The following is a 21798-nucleotide window of genomic DNA, read 5'->3' as shown; positions in this document are numbered from 1 at the left end:
GTTTAGGAGGATTGGGCATGGATGGAACTATGCTATCGCTGTTATAGATTTGTAACTCTTGCATTTTTGAAAACAATCCCCTCAGTAATCAATTTTCTTTGCTTCGATAAATTTTAGACTTTGAATAGAATATTTCATTCTACAGTAGTGGTCTTGTATACAACTTATTTCAGTACCATTTTTAGTAATTATTGAAATCTATGCATCATAATGAGACAAATTTCCATTTTTATTAAAAGTTCCTTTTTTTAGAGTTTGTTTTTTTAAAATGGAAAAAGTGCAACCCTTGAGGTCTTCCACTTTTTGTCTACACCCCAAACGAGATATGGATGCCTTCACCACCTCTACATCTGCACCCACATCCACCCGTTTGTCACGCTTCACTCTCTTCCTCGAGGACACAAACTATAAGGGGAAGTTGAATCTTCCCACCTTCCTTACTCGTCTCCCCAACCTTGATGCCACAACTGCCCTCCACACGGATGCATTTGTCGAGATTGCAGCATTCATGGAGGAGCACATCATAAAGTATGCCGTATCTATCCCCCCACATGCAAGGATATGGGTGCCTTGCGATCTCTTGCGCTACATCCACAAAGGTGACCGCCCAATCTCAAAGCGCTTGAGATGGTTCCAAGAAATCGTTGTCGATGCAAGCCATTTCTTGGACGAGCAAGCCCTAGGAGTGCATGTTAGGAAATAGGATGCAGCTCGGTAGATGAATGAGTAGTTTGCTTAATGGAGAGAGACAATTATCACACACGAGAGATTATATATATATATATATATATAATATAATATATATATATATATATATATATATATATATATATATATATATATAGAGAGAGAGAGAGAGAGAGAGAGAGAGAGAGCACGATATATGTGGTTCACCCAATGTGGGCTACATCCACCGGAAAGCAGCCACTCAATGGCTTTAGTACTTCAAATAAGAAGTAGGTTACAAAGGGGTTATACCCTTAATAGAGCTCCCACCTTGCTTCACTCTCACCACCTCACACCCACCTTGTTGCATCAACTTCACACTCCAAAATGTGTGTAGAAATGTCCTCCTTTTATAGGCCAAAAGGGTTGCCCTCTCTCATGAGATGCACCTATGTGTAGCCGCCCTCGTGTAGACAAGTCCAAATGGACTCTCCAATCCGCCCATGTGTAGCCTCCCTTGAGAAGACAAGTCCACCTTTGAAATCAACCACTGGCCCCACCGGCCATTGACTTCCGACCACCGGCCACGGGCCAAACGACTTGCCATTTTTCGATCACTTTTCGGCCGCTATTAGGCCATAATATTCTGGCGAAAAGAAATATTCCGGCTTTGCTTGAGACATGCCGTGAAAATTTTGGCTTCCAACGAGTGATTTTTCTTCATGCGCGATGGCTTCTCCTCATAACGGGGCCCGTCTAAATGTGCGTTTTTAATGCTAAAAATTAGAAGGGGTAAATCAGGCTCCCTACTTAACAATCTCCCACTTGGAGACTGATGTCCAAACCAAATGTGTGACTGCTTTCCATTTTGGCTTCTTATCCTTGATGCCGATTGAAGATGAGCAAAATCTAAACTTCTCCTTATTGACCACCTTTGTAAACATGTCTACAAGATTTTCACTTGTATGCACCTTTCCTAACTTTAGTTGTCCCTCTTCCAAAAGAGTGCGTATGAAGTGATATCTCACCTCAATGTGCTTTGTCCTTGAATGAAAGGCTGAGTTCTTTGCAAGATGGATAGCGCTTTGGCTATCACTGTACAAGACACAATTGCCTTGTTTGAATCTAAGCTCTTTTAAGAATCTATGAAGCCACAAAATTTCTATGCTTGCCTTTGTCATTGCTACATACTCTGCTTCTGGTGGAAGAAAGTGAGACCACTTTCTGTAGCTTTGAAGCACAGCTTATTGTTGTGCCTCCAACCATGAAGACATAGCTAGTAGTGCTCCTTCGAGTATCTTTGTCACCTACCATATCTGCATCAACATATCCTTGAGAAAAAATATCAGTTCCTCCAAAATACAAAGCATTTGTTGTTGTCCCTTTCAGATACCTAAGTATCCACTTCATAGCTTGCTAATGCTCTTTACTTGGGTTGTCCATGAACCTACTAACAACTCCCACTGCATGTGCAATGTCTGGCTTTGTCCAAACCATAGCATACATAAGAGAACCTACCACCGCTGCATCATATGGAACTTTAGACATATAGGCTATCTCCTCTTGTGTCTTTGGACACATATCCTTTGTTAGTTTACAGTGACCAGCCAAAGGTGTAGAAACCATTTTTGCATTTTGCATTGCAAACCTTTCTAGTACCTTCTTGATGTAATCCTCTTGAGATAGCTTTATTGTCTTCTTCGTCCCGTCCCTTGATATCTTCATACCAAGTATCCTCTTTGCAACACCTAAATCTTTCATTGAAAAAGATTTAGACAGCTCCTCTTTTAGGTCTTTGATGTCCTGCATGTTAGCACTTTCAATGAGCATGTCATCAACATACAATATTAGGATGATGAACTTACCATCTCCCAAATTCTTTGTGTAGATGCAATGATATGAGTTGCATCTTTTGAATCCATGATCCAACATCCATCGATCGAACTTCAAGTACCATTGTCTTGATGCTTGATTTAAACCATACAAGCTCTTCTTTAATCTGCAAACCATTTTCTCCTTACCCCTTACTTCATACCCCTTTGGTTGAAGCATGTAAATTTCCTCCTCTAAGTCACCATGAGGGAATTCTGTATTTACATCCATTTGCTCGAGATTTAAATCATGAGCAGCCACAACTTAAGCCTAGTTGAGTTCATTTTTACAACAGGAGAAAATATTTCATTGAAGTCAATACCTTTATTTTGAGAAAACTCTTTTACCACAAGCTTAGACTTGTACCTATTCTTCCCACCTTCTTCTTCCTTCAGCTTGTACACCCATTTGTTCTGAAGTACCCGCTTACCTTTAGGCAACTCAACCAACTCCCATGTTTGGTTGCGATGCAATGAGTCCATCTCCACTTGCATGCTCTTTATCCATTCTTCTTTGGATTCGTGTTGCATTGTCATAATAATCAATATCTAATTCTCCTAAATGATTTTCTCATGTTAAATTGATCATTTAATATGGGGAAGTGCCAGGGGAGAAAAAGCTAGAATATTGGTTAAGCTAGCAGACCGGCCACAGTAGGGATCCAAAGGAGAAAAAATAGGGATCCAAAGGGGGGGCCATCTGCAAAAGAGCCATGTGCAACAATGGGCTAAAAAGACCCTAAGGTTCAGCCCATTAAGACTTCCAAAATGCTAAGGTTCCAAAATTCAAAGGTTGTGTCCAAAGGTCAACCTTAAGGGAATTGGATGCTTTGTGTGTGTACAAAAAAGTCTTTGCAATCCCTACTTGGGAGGGGGCGAGCCTTGCATGTAGGGGATGAGAGAGAAAGCCACACACACACACACACAAGCTCCCCTTTACACAAAGGGAATGAGGGACACATGTCAGCTCCCTAGGCCAGATGCCCACAAGGTGTACCCAATTCCTATTGGATGGCCTTGGAGGTGGACCAATGAGAATTAGACTAGAGTAAATCTAGTTTAATTAATTTAAAAGCACTTAATAAAAAGAACCAATGAAAATTAAGTCTCCTGGATGACTATTGGACAGTCTCCCAAAGGGTCCAATGAGCATTCAGCAGCCCAATGGCTTGCCTGATTCCTATTGGCCAGGAGGCAAAGGGGTCCAATGAGAGTTTAGTTGAATTATTAAATTACCTAAAGCTCTCACAAAAGGGGAAAGGGGGACACATGTCAGAAGGCTATCACTTATGCTGCTTAATAGTCATTGGCTTGACTTGGGGAGGTCCAATGAGGGTAGAGCAAGAGCAAATAGCAAGAGGGCTCGCCCAAGAGAGAGAGGGGACTGATTTTTGCAAGGCATTATCACACACACACTCTCACACAGTCTATGTGAGAAGTAAAGAAGACTATCTCTTCCCAAGCTTTAATGGAGAGCTCATCACCTACTCCAAGCTTGTGAGATAGAAGCCTACATCGACATACTCTTGGCATGTGGATGCAAATCCAACCAAGATCCAAGCTTCAATGCATGCTCATCTCCTCTACCAAGATAATTACTAAGCTAAGCTATGCTAATATGAGTGATTATGTGAGGAGATGTACATCTTTCTCGTAAGATACTCCTTCTTCCTCTCAATCTACTCTCATATCCTACTAGCTCTCACCATCTTCGAAGGTGTGTGAGGTCTTGGGTCTAAGACCGGGGATAATTGATGTTGTGTTTGCTAAGTGTTTTTCTTAGTGCATGAAGCTTTCATCTTCATTGCACTAGCTAGTCTTGAAGGAACACAAAGAATTGTATTGTACAATGTCTCTCTTGATGGGAGAAACCATAATACAAAGCCTTTTGGAGGGGGGACCGGCTCCATGCAAATCCGGTCCTCAATTGTTGTCAATAGCTTAATTTCTCTCTCTTTTGAAAATATTGGTCATGCTATCTAACTAGGTGTTATGATTTTTGTTGCTCTCTCCACCCAAGCACTCTTGTAATTCCTATTAGGAATCTATTCTAATGAAATTCCCACTATGTTCATGCTAATTTCCGCTACACACAAGTTTTTAGGCCATTAAATGTTACATGCATAGCTTCCTCGTATGATTCCGGCTCTCCAAAATTTGATATCAAGAGATGGTTGAAGGAAGGAATAAACCTTTCTGGTTGAGGCTCCTCATTTGGTTGAGGTTGTTGTATGTTGTCACCGTTTGCACTCCTTGAGTCTTCACTGTCCTCAAGCTCCATGTACTCATCACCTGTTTCTTTTGTTTGTTTTCTTTCCAAGTAATCTTTGTACATATTTTGTTAATTGAAAATTACATCCCTACTCCTAAAGATTTTACCATCTTCAGGATTCCATAGGCGATATCCAAAGTAACCTTCTCCATAGCCAATGAAGAAACACTTTTTGGACTTTTCATCTAACTTTGATCTTAGGCTTCTATCTATGTGCACAAAACTCTCACACCCAAACACTTTGAGAAATTAATAATTCACCAGTTTACCTGTCCATGCCTCCTCTAGAACTCCCCCATCCAATGCCGTTGAGGGTGATCGGTTGATCAAATACACAGACGTACTTACTGCTTTCGCCCAAAGCTCGAGTGGTAAGCCTGCATGTAGCCGCATGATTCATGCTCGTTCCATGATTGTTTTGTTCATCCTTTCGGAAATGCCATTTTGTTGAGGTGTCCTTGGGGTTGTCTTTTGCCTCCGAATGCCATTGCTAGCACAAAAGCTTTCAAAATCTTGGTTGCAATATTCGCCTCCATTGTTGGATCTGAGGCATTTAACCTTAGTACTCGCTTCATTCTCCACAAAGGATTTCCACTTTTGAAATATGGACGACACATCGGATTATTCTTACATAAACCCATGTTTTTCTATTTGCATCATCTATGAATGTTACAGAGTACAATGAGCCACCAAGTGATGATGTACTTGCAGGACCCTAAACATCATAATGAACAAACTTAGGTTTTTCTCTTTTTTCATTTTTTAATTTTTGAAATGTTACCCTCTTTTGTTTACCATAAACACAATCTTCACAGAATTCTAAGTCCACTTCTTTCAAGCCTAGTAGAAGCTTCTTTGTTTAAAGGATTTGCATTCTTTTGGCACTCATATGCTCAAGCCGGTAGTGCCACACCGCACTGTCGACTTCTGTAGTTGTTGCACAAGCTGAAGATTGCGAGCTAATAGTACACAAGAAAGTGTACCAATCTTTTCTCCTTTGGCAACCACCAAAGATCCCTTTGAGATCTTCTACTGTTTGTTTCTGAATGCAATGTTGTGACCTTCATCGTCCAATTGTCCTGTAGAGATCAAGTTGTTGTGAAGAGAAGGAACATGCCTAACATCTTTAAGCTTCCATTCATTTCTGTTAGCAGTTTTGACACAAACTGTACCTTTTGTTGAAAACTTCACAAGCTTCATCATCTCCCAAGTATACATACCCAAAATTACCTTGGGTGTAATCTTGGAAATGTTGTTTGTGTGGTGTCGCATGGAATGAACCCCCAAAATCTACTATCCAGGAATTAGACACATTGTCTAATGAGAGAATTAGAGAATCTTGCTCTACTTTACCTGCCACATTGGCCTCCAATGTTGGCTTGTTGTCTTGAGATTCTGACTCCTTTTTCTTCTTGGACCACCAATCCTTTTTGCCGTGGCCCTTCTTGCTGCAATTCCAACATTCAAGAGCTGACTTTGTGCGTGACTTGTTGTGCCTTGAGCGATCATGACCTTTTTGGTTTTTGAACCTCTCCTTAGGCCTTCCTCTTATTTCCATTGACAGTGCAGCACTTGACAATTATCACGTGCTTCTTCTTTGCATTTCCTCGCTTAGGACAACACCCACAACATCATCAAACTTAAGAGTATTAGTGCCAGAGATAGAATTACTTACAGCCATCACAAGACCGTCCCAACTATCTGATAGAGATGATAGTACAAGGAGAGCTCGCACTTCATCATCAAAATTTATTTTCACCAATTGAAGTTGACTTATGTTGGTGTTAAAGTCATTTAGGTGTTTTGCAACTAAACCATTCTCTACATTTTTTAGATTGAACAAGCGCTTCATGAGAAATACCTTATTGGTTGCCAATGGTTTCTCATAGAGGTCGTCAAGTAACTTCATCAACTTCTTTGTGGACTTCATCTCTAAAACATTGAAGGTCACCATTGACTCCATGCTTAACTAGATTGTTCCTAGTGTCTTTTGGTCAAGGACAATCCATGCTTCATCTTCCATCATTGCAGGCTCCTTTGCAAGACTGCCTCAGTGGAAAATAAAGGTCCTGCTGGAAGAGATAGTCTTCAATCTACATCTTCCAATGTTGGTAGCTTTTGCCATTGAACTTCTCAATCTTGAGCTTACCTTCCTCCACCATTACTCCCACTCAATTCAAGGAATCCTTTTCTTGAGATACTTTAGCTACGAGAAAACCTTGCTCTGAGATCAGTTGTTAGGAAATAGGATGTAGCTAAGTAGATGAATGAGTAGTTTACTTAATGGAGAGAGACAAATTATTACATACGAGAGATTATAGAGTAGAGAGAGAGAGAGAGAGAGAGAGAGAGAGAGAGAGAGAGAGAGAGAGAGAGAGAGAGAGAGAGAGAGAGAGAGAGAGAGCACGATATACGTGGTTCATCCACGAGAAAGCAGCCACTCAATGGCTTTAGTACTTCAAATAAGAAGTAGGTTACAAAGGGATTATACCCTTAATAGAGCTCTCGCCTTAATTCACTCTCACCACCTCACACCCACCTTGTTGCATCAACTTCACACTCCAAAATGTGTATACAAATGGCCTCCTTTTATAGGCTAAAAGGGCTGCCCTCTCTCACGAGAGGCAGTTGGCTGTAGCTGCCCTTGTGTAGACGAGTCCAAATGGACTCTCCAATCCGTCCATGTGTGGCCACCCTTGAGAAGCCAAGTTCCAAATGCAATGCATACAAGGGATCTATGCACTAGGAACACAAGATGTGCAATTTTGACAATGGCGCATAAACACAAAAATTTGCTCAAAGATTTCAACAATGACCATGTCATGAAATGGCCTTGGGGAGTAACTCATTGTGTACAATAGAAACATTGCCAGGGGAAAGTTTTCCTATGTAATGTGCAAGGGAGTATTGTGGTCCAAAGGTCGTCTGCTTGCCGCCCATTCGTGCTGCAAACTCATCAAGCTCCAAGACGTCCTATCATAAACCAATCAAGGGTAAGAAAAAGATAATTAAGGTTAGTACAAACAACTGTGAAAGTAGTGTAGAATTTGCCTCCTACTCCTTGTCCTCCTCCTTTCTATTTCCCTTGGCATCCAAGTCGATGCATGATTTCACCGCATCCATGAACTTTGGCTCATTAGAGGGGGGTTTTGCATTGGAGTAGGCATCCTTGTTTCCACAACCTTGTCTTGCGTGGCCTAAAAATATTTCTTGTCCATGTGCAATTGCTCTAGTACTAGTAACAGAGTTACGGAGTGGGAAGAGATTTCTTTCAAGGGCATCTAGCATACTGCCTAGGGAAAAATGGGTGCTAGCGCATAGCACGCTCAGGTACTCATCCATGCATAGGCCAAATACTTTCTCCAAGTCATGCAAAAATAGAAACTCCTCCCTATCCACTACCACTGATGATAACCGACCAATCTCTAGTTCTAGGATTGCCTCATCTGTTAGTGGTGCATCCTCTGGAGTGTCACTAGTGCTAGCTACAACGATGGTTTTTTCAGCCACTTCCTCGAGTCCTCTAGGTTACTTGAGCTGAAGTGCCTGGCCTTTGGCTGAAGGGTTCATATGGCACCCTTCTGCTCCTTAAAATCCTTGATGATGGACTCAACGTGCAGGTGTGGAAGGTGTACCTCCTCCAAATTAGGTTCCTCATTGACAAGAAAGATGAACATAGCCAATCAAAAAAGGTACTCCACCCTTAATTTGCGCTTCTTCAGTGCTGGCACCCCTAGGGCCTGCTCAAGAAATGGCCTACATTGGTGGCAATTTCTTGAAATCGTCTCAACCGCTTGGAGAATGGGCATTCATCTTTGTGAATGTAGTGCAAGATATCACAAGGCGCCTAGATCCCTACATGTGGGGGGATAGTTAATGCATATTTTATGATGTGTTACTCCATGAATGCTAAAATCTTAGCAAATGCATCCATGTGGAGGGAAACTATGACGTCAAGGTTAGGGAGATGAGTGAAGAAGCTGTGAAGATCCAATGTTCCCTTGTAGTTGGTGTCCTTGAGGACATGGGTGAAGCATGACAAAGGGGTGGATGTGGGTGCAGATGCAGAGGCTATGGAGGCATCTATATCTAGGTCGGGTGTCGACAAAAATTGGAAGATCTCAAGGGTTGAGAAAGTCAAAAGTTAGAATGAGTTATCCAACCCCCCCTTTTATAATGGTGCTCTTTAAAAAAAAAAAAACATTTTCTTCGAAAAAAGGTACTTTAAAAAAGGCACTTTTACCAAAAATGGACTTTTGTCTCATTGTGATGTGTAGATTTCAATAATAAGTAAAAATGGTACTTCAACAAGTTGTACACAACAAGACCGCTATTTTAGAATGAATAAATATATTCAATTTTTTTTCCAAAGCTAAGCAAATTGATTACAGAGGGGATTGTTTTCAAAAATGCAGGAGTTACAAAGCTATAACAGTGATAGCATAGTTCCATCCATGCCCCAATCATCCTAGACCTTCATTTTGTCTTCCGTTCTCTTTCCAATCTGTAGATATTCAACAATAAGTAGGCAATGATCTTCATACTTGATGGACTAAAAATTTGGTGGAAGGATTCTTAGCTTGTGACCTTGGAGACAAAATTAAGCTTGTTGAAGGTCCTCAAAACCCACAATGACCAAATGTTCTTGCACATTGTTGAGAGTCCAATGCTTGTTCACTTGGACAACTTCCAAAGCATCATTGGGCATCCTCATTATAATGTCAAAGCTTGCAATAGCTCCATCTACACACTATAAGGGGTCCACACTCCAAGATTTCACATCCAATGATCATAGTGAAATTGTATGTACAAGGAGGTGTGGATTTTAAATAGTGCATCCCAATACGTGACGCTCTAGCCTTACAATTGTATCATCCCCATTGTGCATGCCCTCCAGAAAACCTCAGTTCTCTTCTGAAAGCCTCCCTAAACCCACATAATGCAGATCTATCTTTACATACAAGAATTGTGGTTGTCTTTGAAAATACAAACTCTTTACAGATATGCACAAAATAGTGAATAGAAAAACACCAACTCAAGCCCACAAACCTTGAAGTTCTAGAATTTTTCAAGGGGTTTTAAACATCTATTACCATCTTTTGCTTGAATGATGTGATCAACTAGAAATATTTCTATGGCCACTCTATACTTAATAAGGAAGATACTTTGATCAATTCAAGATTCCCATAACCTTGTGTAGAAGTAGGTACAATATAGGAGTGATAATAGAAGAAAATAATTCTTTGAACCAATTTGGTTGGGCAAAGGTGTGTGAAAATTTTTGCTCCAATATCTGCATGTATAGCATTGATTGTGTCAAAGAGGCTATGAAGTGGCTGCTCCTCCACCAATGTAGATGAAAATATGACTACAAAATCATGCCAAATCATAATTATGAAGCCATAAAAACATTCCACCATGACTTCACACCCAACTTTGTATTCTCAAAACATGTACTTACAATGTGCTAGAAATCAAGATGGTTGTTGCAATTGCATCCTTGACATTGAGAAAACATGTTGCACAATGGCTATTGTCCCCTTGTCCTTGCGATTCTTGAAGCTAAGGAGCTTTCCTTTCCAATGATGATCCAAGTTTGCACAAATTTTGAACACGGTGAGGGCCAATAGCAGATGACTGCATGTATATCCAAACACCTTTGGTGAACTCTTGTGGCCCATTCACCATTTATATCTCTTATGTTGTGGCATGCAGGTGTTGTGACCTCATCCCTTGGCCGCCTTTGCGGAGTAGAGCTGGCCATGGTGAGTAAAGGAAATTATGAGGAGGAGGAGGATCTTGCTTGTTGCTACAATGCAGGTGGGAGAAAGAGAATGAGTTTCTTGGTGTGCCAATGGGAGGTGGTAGTGGCAGAGAGGGGGAGGAGCATGGTGGCAATGGAGATAAGAGAAGGTGGATGATCCTTGCTTGGTGTGGCAATGGGATCTGGGAGGGTAGGAGAGAGGAGCTTCCTTGCTGCTAGTGCATTGGAGATGGTAGTAGAGAGATAGTGTTGGAGTAGAGGGTGATTGTGATGGTTGGAACCAAGCAAGGTTTGAAAAAGGGATTCTAGAGACAAAAAATCACTTTTTAGGTATGGAATAGTTTTGGAGAGTAGAAAACATTGTTTCAAAAGTTTTTGAAAAAATTTGAATTTTAGGGTTTTTTGGTGCAAGTTTTGACTTTTGGAGGTTAAAAAATACTTTTTTGACCATAAAATAGGTGTAGGGGATTTTAAGAAGATAAGATTTGATTTTTGAAAATTTCTAAAATTTTCAAATGTTTGGGGTTTTCTCAAAACCAGGTCAAAGTAGGGAAACTTGGAGGTTCCAAGTGCCCCCCCGTCTAACCCCCCTCCACCCCCCACCTTCTCACTAGGTAAGAGGCCATTATGGTGCTCACAATATTGTCAAGGAATCAAGAGTCGAATGGGATTAGAAACTACACTTAGTTTTATGGGCATATTGGTAGCATACAAAACGCCATAGAATACGACACTTTTCAATTAGGTGTTTAGGATAAATGATATGCTTTTCGTGGAATTCTTGATCCCTACACTACATGTTTCACAAAAATTAGGATGGAAGGGGCACGAGTTGTTTGGAATATTGGAATAACTAATCCAGTTGGATGAGTTGAGACTCAAGGCTGTTGCAGCCCATCTAAGAACAAAAACAATAAATAAAAGAATTTCATGACCAACAGGTGATAAACAAGGAGATTCAAAAGGGTGACTATGTCTTAGTCTACACCTTGAAGCAACACTCCAAGAAACTAAAAAAGCAAGGCAACGGCCCATTTGTGATCAATGACATAACACCAAGTGGTGCCATACAACTTGCAAGATAGGAGGGAGAGGTAATGTCTAACTGAATCAATGGATGCATATTGAAAAATTATCATCAACCTCTCACCTTAAAAATGTTGGAGAAGATACAGGAAGCAAAGGAAAGAAAGCACAAGGCTCAAGCAATTAAAGAACGAGCATAGGAGAAAGCTAATTGGTTGCGGATTTTGAAGCGCAAGGAACAAAAAAACCTAGCTCCACAAAGGCAAGAAAAAGCACCTTCTCCTCCTATTGCAGCACTCCAGATAGAGCAAAGTTGGCTCAAAGGAATGAATGTACAAATCAAAGGCTGACTAGCCAATGGAACAACAAAAAGAGCACTTGTAGTAGGTGGGACGCATGTCAATGCTATACAGTTTTTGACATACCTCAAATTATCAAACTCCATGATTAAACCGACCAAGATTGAGCTAAAGGAAGCTAACCAAGGAACACTGGGTTAGTTTGGGACAAGCCAATGTCTCAATTAGCATTGACGGTTACCACATCAATTCCACATCATGGCTGATACGGACCTAAATGAGGAAATCATCTTGGGATTTTCATAGATGCGCACTTACAAAGCAGTTCTCGAGTGGCAGGATGACACTTTGAAGTACAATCTCAAGGGCATAAATTGTGTTACGTCCTTGGCACAAACATATCACATTTGGAATGTATAGCCTCATCTAGGAGACTTGACGATAGGGGAGACACAATCAGATCATTAACAACAACAATCTACAAGCACTCATGAAAAAAAGTTTAAGCAAGTTTGGGTCAAAAAGTCAATCATGGCAACCAAACTGCAGAAGATATGGATACCCAAAGCATTTCTTGACACTCAATCTTCCAACTCGACCATGCTAAAACTCAATCAAAGCCAAAACGGTGGTGAAAATCCAAATGACAGCTCAATGCTTCATTGGGATTCAACAAATACAAACGGATTTCCAAATATCAATCGGACAAGTCAATGACTGCCAAAGCACCAACATGGCAATGGAGACCAAAACCATCAAACCATCAAACATTGTCAAAGTCTCCAGAACCAATCTTAAAAGTGGGTACCTATAGCAAACCAAGCTAAATCAACAATCAACCCATCGTACTCACTAAACCAACCATCAAAGAGCGGGCAATTTGTTTTCAACAACTTTCGTTTGGAAAATGCCACATAGATGAAACCTCGCTAGTCGAAACAATTGAACAATTGGTTCATTACCCACATCTTACATTACACTGTGTTACCCAATGCATCTCTTCCATTAGCATGATAGGGCCACATTTCACGGCCTTGCATAGACACGTTGTTTGCACCCTTGCACATTGCACAAATCTTCATCCACGGCAACTCAGAATGGAAAGGGGAGAGTAACCATAGCTGGAGCATCATGTTGCAAGGTCTTAAATTGCAAGATGATGAGAGATTACATGTACAATGTATAAAGTGTGTTTTGATGCTTAAATTTTTGTTTTTGTTTTTTACTTTTAGCATAATTTTTCTCTTATGAGGCATATTATTGAGCCGTATTGACAAATTTCAATGGGTGAATTGCCTACAGAGAGAGTATGTACATATGAGTGTGAGGAATAATTTTGGAGAATTTTTTGCCACTTAATCATAATTTTTAATAATTTTGATTGCCTTTTTAACCTGATAATGATAAAAATTATTAAACAGAGCCAAAACATTTTGATTAGAGTTTTGAAAGCAAGCACCAAACTTACAAAGCAGAGATTTGAGCATGTCAAATATGAAAGGATTTGGCACATGTCAAAATTTGGGACAACTTAAAACGAACTAGATTTATTGAATCATGACCAATTAATGACCATGTGTCCAATTGACGACCGTCTGAGCCGTAGGTGGTATGACATGCAAAAGGTGGGAAAGTAAGGTACGTGTGCACAATGCACTTGAGACAAGCTAGTCACATATAGGCAAATGCGGAAATCAAGTCACATTGGCAGATAGACACTTTCACACACACACACACACACACACACACACACACACACACACACACACACACAGAGAGAGAGAGAGAGAGAGAGAGAGAGAGAGAGAGAGAGAGAGAGAGAGAGAGAGAGAGAGAGAGAGTTTCTCATCGGGTTTTTGCCTGCTAAGACACCTGTTGGGGTATAGGCGCCTATGCCTTGCCCGATCGCCCAGAGTCTGGGCGCCCACTGACTTGTATACCTTATACATAGCATAAGTGTATAGGGGGCTGCTCACTCTTTGAGTCTCCCCACCCATATCCGTGTGTCGTGTGCTCTTCTCCCTCCTCTGTGTGTCTCCTTCTCTCTCTCACTTTCCGTCTATGGTGCTCTCCGATCCCCTTCAATTGGTATCAGAGCGACAGGTATGGGAGCGTAGATGGACGGCTTCGCGATGAACTCGTCGGCTATGGCAAAGAGGTCACAGATCTGAGCAAAGAAATAGAGGAGGCTTGTGGACAGCCATACAGAGGCTTGCAGGAGAGCTCTCAAGAGCTTCCTAGTGCTCACAGATCAGTCCACAGTTCCTCTACAGATCAGCCCACTGTGTACAACATCTTCCCTCTTCTCGGTAAGCTTTGCAACGGCTACATCGGCGACAGGTTGGAGCTTGGAGCTTCCATAGACATGGAAGCATTGTGAGATTGATACACTCAGCTCACACATCGAGGTGGGAAGTGAATTTGAGCCTTTCTATGAGCTCAAAGAAGCACATAAGAAAGTCGTTCAGTTTTTGGCAGTTTGACAGCAGTCTACTGTTTTGCTCATAACTTGAGCTCCAAAGCTCTGATTCCAAAACTTTTTGGTTCAAAACGGAGCTGGCTTCAAGCTCTACGGCTTTGTAGAAGGAATTATTTTCTGATTCGGAGTGCAGGTGGGTCTAAAATTAAAAACACAGAGACTGTTTTTCAGGACAGTTTTGGGCTTTGTTGTTTTCTTTGCTGCAGATAGCTTACCCGTGCACACTGCAGGTAGCAGATACATATGAGGTGTTACAAGATCGGGTTTGACTCCCAGGTACAAGTTGAGTCTAGTACTCCCACAGGTGTTGCCAGTTGCAGTTGAGTGGTTCTTTTGCAGTGTTGTGGCTTGCATACATGGTCTTTGAGCGGTTAATGCTCTATGTATGCTTATGTGGTGAGCAGTAGATCTTGTGAGCAAGTGCAGAGGTTAGTTGTGGATGCCATGTATGGTCACCTGTGGTACTCTTTGTAAGCATTTGTTGGACACAGGTCTGCAGAGCTTATGCATGTATGTTGAGTGTAGTTTGATGCGCATTGATTGCTCATTGTATTGAGCTTGCAGGACAATGGTTATTTTGTGTTGATAGCCATTGTGCGTCGAAACTCTGACGAAATTTTCCCAGGAGTTTTATGCGCATCATTTATGCGATCTAGGTAGAGATTGCGGGTTGCACTCAGCATTTGCGTGTGGTGTTCTCTGCAGGTGGGAGATTTGTGCGTATGTATGCATCGATACCGCACAGTGTGGGCTTGGTGATTAGCTCACGGTTTGACAGGCGTACAGTTATCTTGGCACACTCACAGGAGTGAATATTGTGATGTATGCTTGTGTGGCTACGAGCTAGGTAGCCGGATTCGAGTCATATTGACTTGTGATTTTGTGCAAGGTTTTGCACGGTTATTGGTACAATTTTGCATCAGGTTTTGAGCCATATTTGCAGACTTTTGTTGATGCGATTCGAGCCAGTTGAGGGCTGATTTGGTTGACATTTGATACTCATTGTTGGTTGCTCTTTTGCGAGCATTATGGCTGATTTTTCATTTGACTTCCAGTGTTATAGTCTGACACAGTTTGATGGTGCAAATTTTGTTGCTTGGAAGGAGCATATGCTTGTTGCATTAGCGGATTTGGGGCAGGATAAACCCTTGCGTGGTTTATCGGCGAAGCCCAAGTCTATGCGTGATGATGATTGGCACGATCTTGATGAGTTAGCCATGTCTACGATTCATTTGCATCTGGTCGAGTCTGTTTACTGGCAGGTCTCGAGGGAGACTACAACTCATGCTTTATGGCAGAGTTTACATGCTATGTACGCGACATCCATGTCTACAGGGGAGTCTAGTCCCACTTCTATGTCCATGGGAGAGATTGTTCCCACACGCAAGTCTCGACGGCATAGAGACTTGACATGTTGGCATTGTGGACATAGAGGGCACATTAGGCATCGATGTTTCAGGCGTTCGAGACAACGGAGGCGACATATGCGTGATGCAAATTTGGGCATGACAGATGCTAGTGAGATCAGTACGATGGTTACTGAGTATGCTTGTGACGGCGATGTCACATTTACATCTAGCTTGTCTTCAGACGATCTTATGTCTACGGATTGCATATCGGATTGCACATTGTCTTCACATTGGTTACTAGATTCAGATGCTACTTTCCATGTCACGTCGCATTGTGAGTGGTTTAGCACATTTTCTAGTGGGAGACTTGGTTGTGTGCACATGGCTGATGGTGTTGTGTATGACATTGAGGGTGCAGGAGATGTATGTTTGTCCTTGCCTAGTGGTATGAGATTTACCCTGCGTCATATGCGTTATGTGCCAGATCTGAGACGGGATTTGATCTCAGTCAGACAGTTACGGGATAGTGTATGTCGGGTATCGTTGCTTGAGCGATCTTTTGCGTTGCATTTGGGTTCGCTAGTGATTGCGAGAGGTGCTAGAGTTGGCACATGGTACCCATTGCACATAGTATTGGTGCGAGACGGTCTAGTCTCAATCTTGTTACAGCCATGTAGAGAGCGAGAGACCCGGACAGTCTCTTTTGCTCATGGGTTGCAGGGTGCTTTGCATGGAGTGCAGAGTAGTGAGCTCGTTGTGCACACAGTTGGGGCACGACTTGAGCAGTCACACAGAGAGGTGACAGAGTCAGACATGCATGCTTTGCTAGTGACTGAGCAAAGCAGAGAGTCAAATGTGCGAGATACTTCTATGCAGGATAGACAGGTAGAGTGGTCTTGCTCTAGTGAGTCACGACAGGAGGACGTTGTGCAAGAGTCTATGCATAAGGAGTTAGAGCATGAGAGCTCTAGTGAGTCACAAAAGATTGAGTGGTCATGTTTGTAGTGGATGATTGTAGAGGAGGCTGAGATATCAGCGATTATGTAGTCATTCCTTTCTATGCTCAACAATGAGCATGGGGATATAGTTGTGCAGGATATGTCTTCCAGCAGACACCTAGAGCAGTTGGTTTGCTATGAGGTTGCATGACAGGTTGATGCGTCTTTTGCGGACAGTCAGGAGATGCATGTGGCTGACACGTCTTGTCAGTCAGAGATGCCTATTGCCAGGGATATATATGTTGATGCATGCTCCGTAGAGCTAGCAAGGCCCGCTAGCATTGCATCGACATTCGGTGGTCTCATGTATGAGATGCTGATCTTGAGATCGGATATCGCAGCTGCAGTGGGAGCATTTGCAGTTGGGGTTGTCAGTTGTTTGTTGACTGATGATGGCATAGTGCACGAGGGAGATATGCAGGTATTGCGTACATACTTGTAGTACGTGTGCGGTACGTCTGGTGGTGTATGGACTTACACGGGAGCAGGACAGCCGGATGCACACAATCACAGCCAGCCAGTGGGCATCGGTTGAGAGCGGTTTTCTCTCGCCTTTTGTAGTCTTTAGACTAGGTTCTCCTGCTTAAAGGCACAGTCGCCTTTAAGTGGGAGGTTGTTGGGGTATAGGCGCTTGTGCCTTGCCCGGCCGCCCAGAGTCTGGGCGCCCACTGACTTGTATACCTTATACATAGCATAAGTGTATAGGGGGCTGCTCACTCTTTGAGTCTCCCCACCCATATCTGTGTGTCGTGTGCTCTTCTCCTTCCTCTATGTGTCTCCTTCTCTCTCTCACTCTCCGTCTGTGGTGCTCTCCGATCCCCTTCAACACCCACTCTACACTAGATTTCACGGGTATGATCCTTGTCAATAGATGAACTATGAATGGTCAAATCTTTGAACAAACACACATAGTAACATAATCAATCAAATCCAAGATGGGATTGTTGGGAACCATTAGAGCACTTTAGGGAGGGAAAACAAGGTCCAAATTTATAAACAAGTTCATGGGAATGTCCGAAATTTGCTAGTAGAATCAGGCCATATCATGAAACTCGAGAATTGGGGTGGAACATGGATTGTGATATGTGACCCCCATCTCCAATTACAAAACTAAGTGTTGCAAAATGATGCTGGTGAAAGCGCTTTTCCATTGCTTCCATCACAAAACTTTTTGTTGCTGGACATGGATTTGCTGGACATGGATTGTAATCCATGACCTCCAACTTGCCCAAATAGGAAATTTTTGGTACAGATAGTTTGCAAATGCCTTGGGAATGTACCCTGTAAATTTGGTATCAAATGGACATCATAACCACCTAAAATCATAATTTTACTCGCAAAATGGTCATTTTGACCCACAGAAGGAAAAATTGATCCAAACCTAGATAAAAGTGCACCAGTAGCTTGGAAAACATTCCAAGAATCTACCCTTGAATTTTTTCCAATTTGGGTTCAGAACTGGGGTCATGGATCGCGATACATGACCCCAGATGCAGATTATTGTCAGAATTGGTTTCAAAGTGTGTGCCTTATCAACCAAGCACTCCATCTACCTCCTGGAAATCACAACCTATTGCTCAAGACAAAGGCCATCGACAATGACAAAGCATTCATCAAGAAACAAGTCATAAATTCACATAAAAAGACATGGTATATAAAGAGATAGAGTTTCCATTGTGGTTAATATCACAGCATATGAAATTACATAAGCCACCAAGGTACACAAAGCCAAATTTTCACATTGCAATAGTCATGGCAATGGGGCTTTTTGAGCAAAAAGTAGTCCGATGCAACTTGGAAAATTACATCCTTGAAAATCTTGTCAAGGCCAACCTCAAGAGCAGCAAGAGGAACAAAACATATATGAACGTAGGTCCAATGCTTACCACGATAGCATACCAAGCCCTTGGGATGATCAACCAACTACCACTGGCGTACTCTCAAATTGATCTTTTGCACAAGTTCAAGCATGCGGTCCGGCCGATAGCAGGTCCCCATCACCTGGTACGAAGTAGGTAAGGGAAAAACTTCCAAAAAGAAGACTTCATACAATGAAGAAACTTAGATAGACATTCAGCTTAGCGATAACATGAAACCCAAATATAGGGACACACCTTCCGAGTTTCAATCCACTGCAAAAGATGAGGATGAAAAACCAGATGTCACCATATCTCTGGTGCATACCAAAAGAAAATCAAGGGATCAAGACAAGTCTTTAGAGCAAAGGAAAGTGAAAAGACTAGAAAAGGTTAAGCAATACAAGACAAGGACATCAATAGATAAGGTGGAGCTTGCCAGCACCATGCAACAACACATCCACAAATGTCCTCAAGCGTTAAGCCGAGCAAAGAGCCCAAGAGGAGTAAAAAACGCAAAAGACCGACGACCTTGAATCCTCGGATGACTCCTCTAGCAGCAGAGAAAAGGACATTAAGGAACTACCAAGGGAGGAGATCGGAGTGGAACCCATAGAAATCCACAAGAAAATAGTGCCACAACTCTCCCCCAAGGCAACCACCCCTCCTCTTGCTGAAAACACCAAGGATGAAACTGACAAGCAAGCCAAAGCTCAAGAGCAACCACCTTGGGAGCAGCCAATTGTTGAAGACAAAGAGAAAGAGAGCACGAAAAAAGAAGCCACCCAACTGCAAGACCCTCCAATGAAACAAGAATCTGAAAAGCAGCAAGAAGACCACAAGGAAAAGGAACCTGGAAAGATGGAGCAAGTTCCCACTATTGAGCAAAAGTAGGAGAAGAAAGAGGTACCAAAGGAGATACAGCTGGAGGTTGGCACCTCTTAACAATGGATTACATTTAAAAAAGGGTCAACATCTCCACGCTCAAGGGCTATCATTGAACATGGAGGAAAACGTTTTCAAGATTTTGACATTGATGAGCACTTAGAGCACATCAAGCTACAATTGAAATGTTAGAGAGCCATCACCAGCCTAAGGGATTTTGATCTGAAGGATGCCCAAGTGGTAGCAATAACACTAAAAGAAAAAAAATCAAAAGCTCCAATAGCAGCTGCAAGAGCTCCAAGACAGTCATATCCAGCTCAAAAAAGCTTTTAAAAAAGAAATCAAGCATGCGGTCTTGGCAGTAGTAGCAGGTCCATCATCGACACTTGGTATGAAGCAGACAAGGGGACAAAGTTTCAAAAAGAAGAGTTAGAGAATGAAGAAACTGAAATAAACATTGAGTTTAACGATGAGATTAAACCCAAAAACAAGAACACACCTTCTGAGTTTCAATCCACTGTAGAAGATGAGGATAAAGAACCAGATCTCACCATACCTCTGGTGTGGACCAAAAGAAAACCAAGGGATCACATTTGGGCCATCTCTTAGACACAAGGGGCAATGGAAGAGGCACAAAGATTGATGAGAGAAGAAATAAGTCAAAAGATGTCTGAGGAAAATAAAAAAGGTACAAGCAAAGGGAGATGATGCGGATGACAAAGATGAGGATAATCAAGACAAGCCTTTAAAGCAAAGGAAAGCAAAAAGACTAGAAAATATTAAGCAATACAAGAGGAGGACATCAATGGATAAGGTGGAGCTTGGCGGAACCATGCAAAAACACATCCACAACATCCTCAAGCATAAAATGGAACAGAGGAGTTAAAAAAGAAAAAGATTGACGACCTTAAAGCCTGAGATGATTCATCAAGGAGTAGAGAAAAGGGTGACAAGGAACTGCGAAGGGAGGAGACGGGTGTGAAACCCATAGAACTCCACACAGAAACAATACCACCACTCTCTCCCAAGGCAACCACTCCTCCTCTTGCTGAAAACACCAAGGATGAAACTAACAAGCAAGACAAAGTTCAAGAGCAGCCACCTTGGGAGTAGCCTATTGTTAAAGACGAAGAGAAAGAGCAAACTGAAAAAGAAGCCACTCAACTGCAAGACCCTTCGTTGCAACAAGAATCTGAAAAGCGGCAAGAAGACCGCAAGAAAAAGGAACCTAAAAGGGCAGAGCAAGCTCCCACTACTGAGCAAAAGCAAGAGAAGAAAATGGTACCAAAGGAGATAGAGCCGAAGGTTCGCACCTCTCAAAAATGGATTACATCAAAACGAGGGTCAATATCTCCAGGCTCAAGGGCTATCGTTGAATATGCAGCAAAAATATTTCAAGATTTTGACATTGATGAGCTCTAAGAGCACATCAAGCTATAGTTCAAATGCCATAGAGCCATATGGGATTGTACGCTCGCATCATGTTTATGCCCTCAGAGTATCTACAAACTTTTGAAGAGGTGTTCATGACTGGGTTCTTTGAAATGGACTCTACTATCTTCAACCCCATGACCAAAGATCTGCCTGCTCGCCACATTACCAAAGCACAATGATGAACAATCCTTTCAAAGGATTGGCAATCCAAGCACAGATTGAGACCCGAGCAGAGAAGTGAAGATACCTCACCAAGACGTTGGAAAAGAGGACATTTGATTACTAAGGACTCCAACAAATCAAAGTGACAACCAATTGTAGCCAAGGCCAAAGACGAAGACCAACATAGAGCTTGCACAAGGACATGCAAAGACTAGGAAGGGGGAAATGTTTGTAGTTGGACCAGATGAGCACCCTTCTAGTCAACCTCTTCTTCATGAGCCCTAAAATTTTGATGTCCCATCATTATTTTTTTGGAAAGTCTTGTCATTATAAGAGAGTCTCTGATTTTAATCAAATATTTTAAAGCCAGTTTATGCCAAATGTGAGTTATAACATTTTTGAACGAGTTTGAGTGTTGTGAAGCTGGTCACTAGCAAAGAAAGCCCTAGGTATAAAGCTCATTTTTTGTAAATGAAAAAGGACACACTTATCATTATCACAAGGCTTAAGAGTTTTGGAACAATTGAGAGCGGCTACTCTCACGCACCTTGTAATCAATCTAACTTGAGCTCTCGTAGTCTGATTTTCATTTAAAAACTTGCATTGTGTTCCTTGTCTACTGCTATTTTATTTAAGTGTAATCATTATCAACTCTGATGTGGTTTGTGACTATGCATTATCAAGCTTAATCGACTATTTTGAGTGCTTTAATGGTTGTTTTTTGGGGTTTTGACCAT

This window comes from Adiantum capillus-veneris, chromosome 27 (genome assembly GCF_014529385.1).
Source record: "Adiantum capillus-veneris isolate H3 chromosome 27, ASM1452938v2, whole genome shotgun sequence".
Classification (NCBI taxonomy): Eukaryota; Viridiplantae; Streptophyta; class Polypodiopsida; order Polypodiales; family Pteridaceae; genus Adiantum; species Adiantum capillus-veneris.
This window is presented reverse-complemented; position numbering follows the sequence as displayed.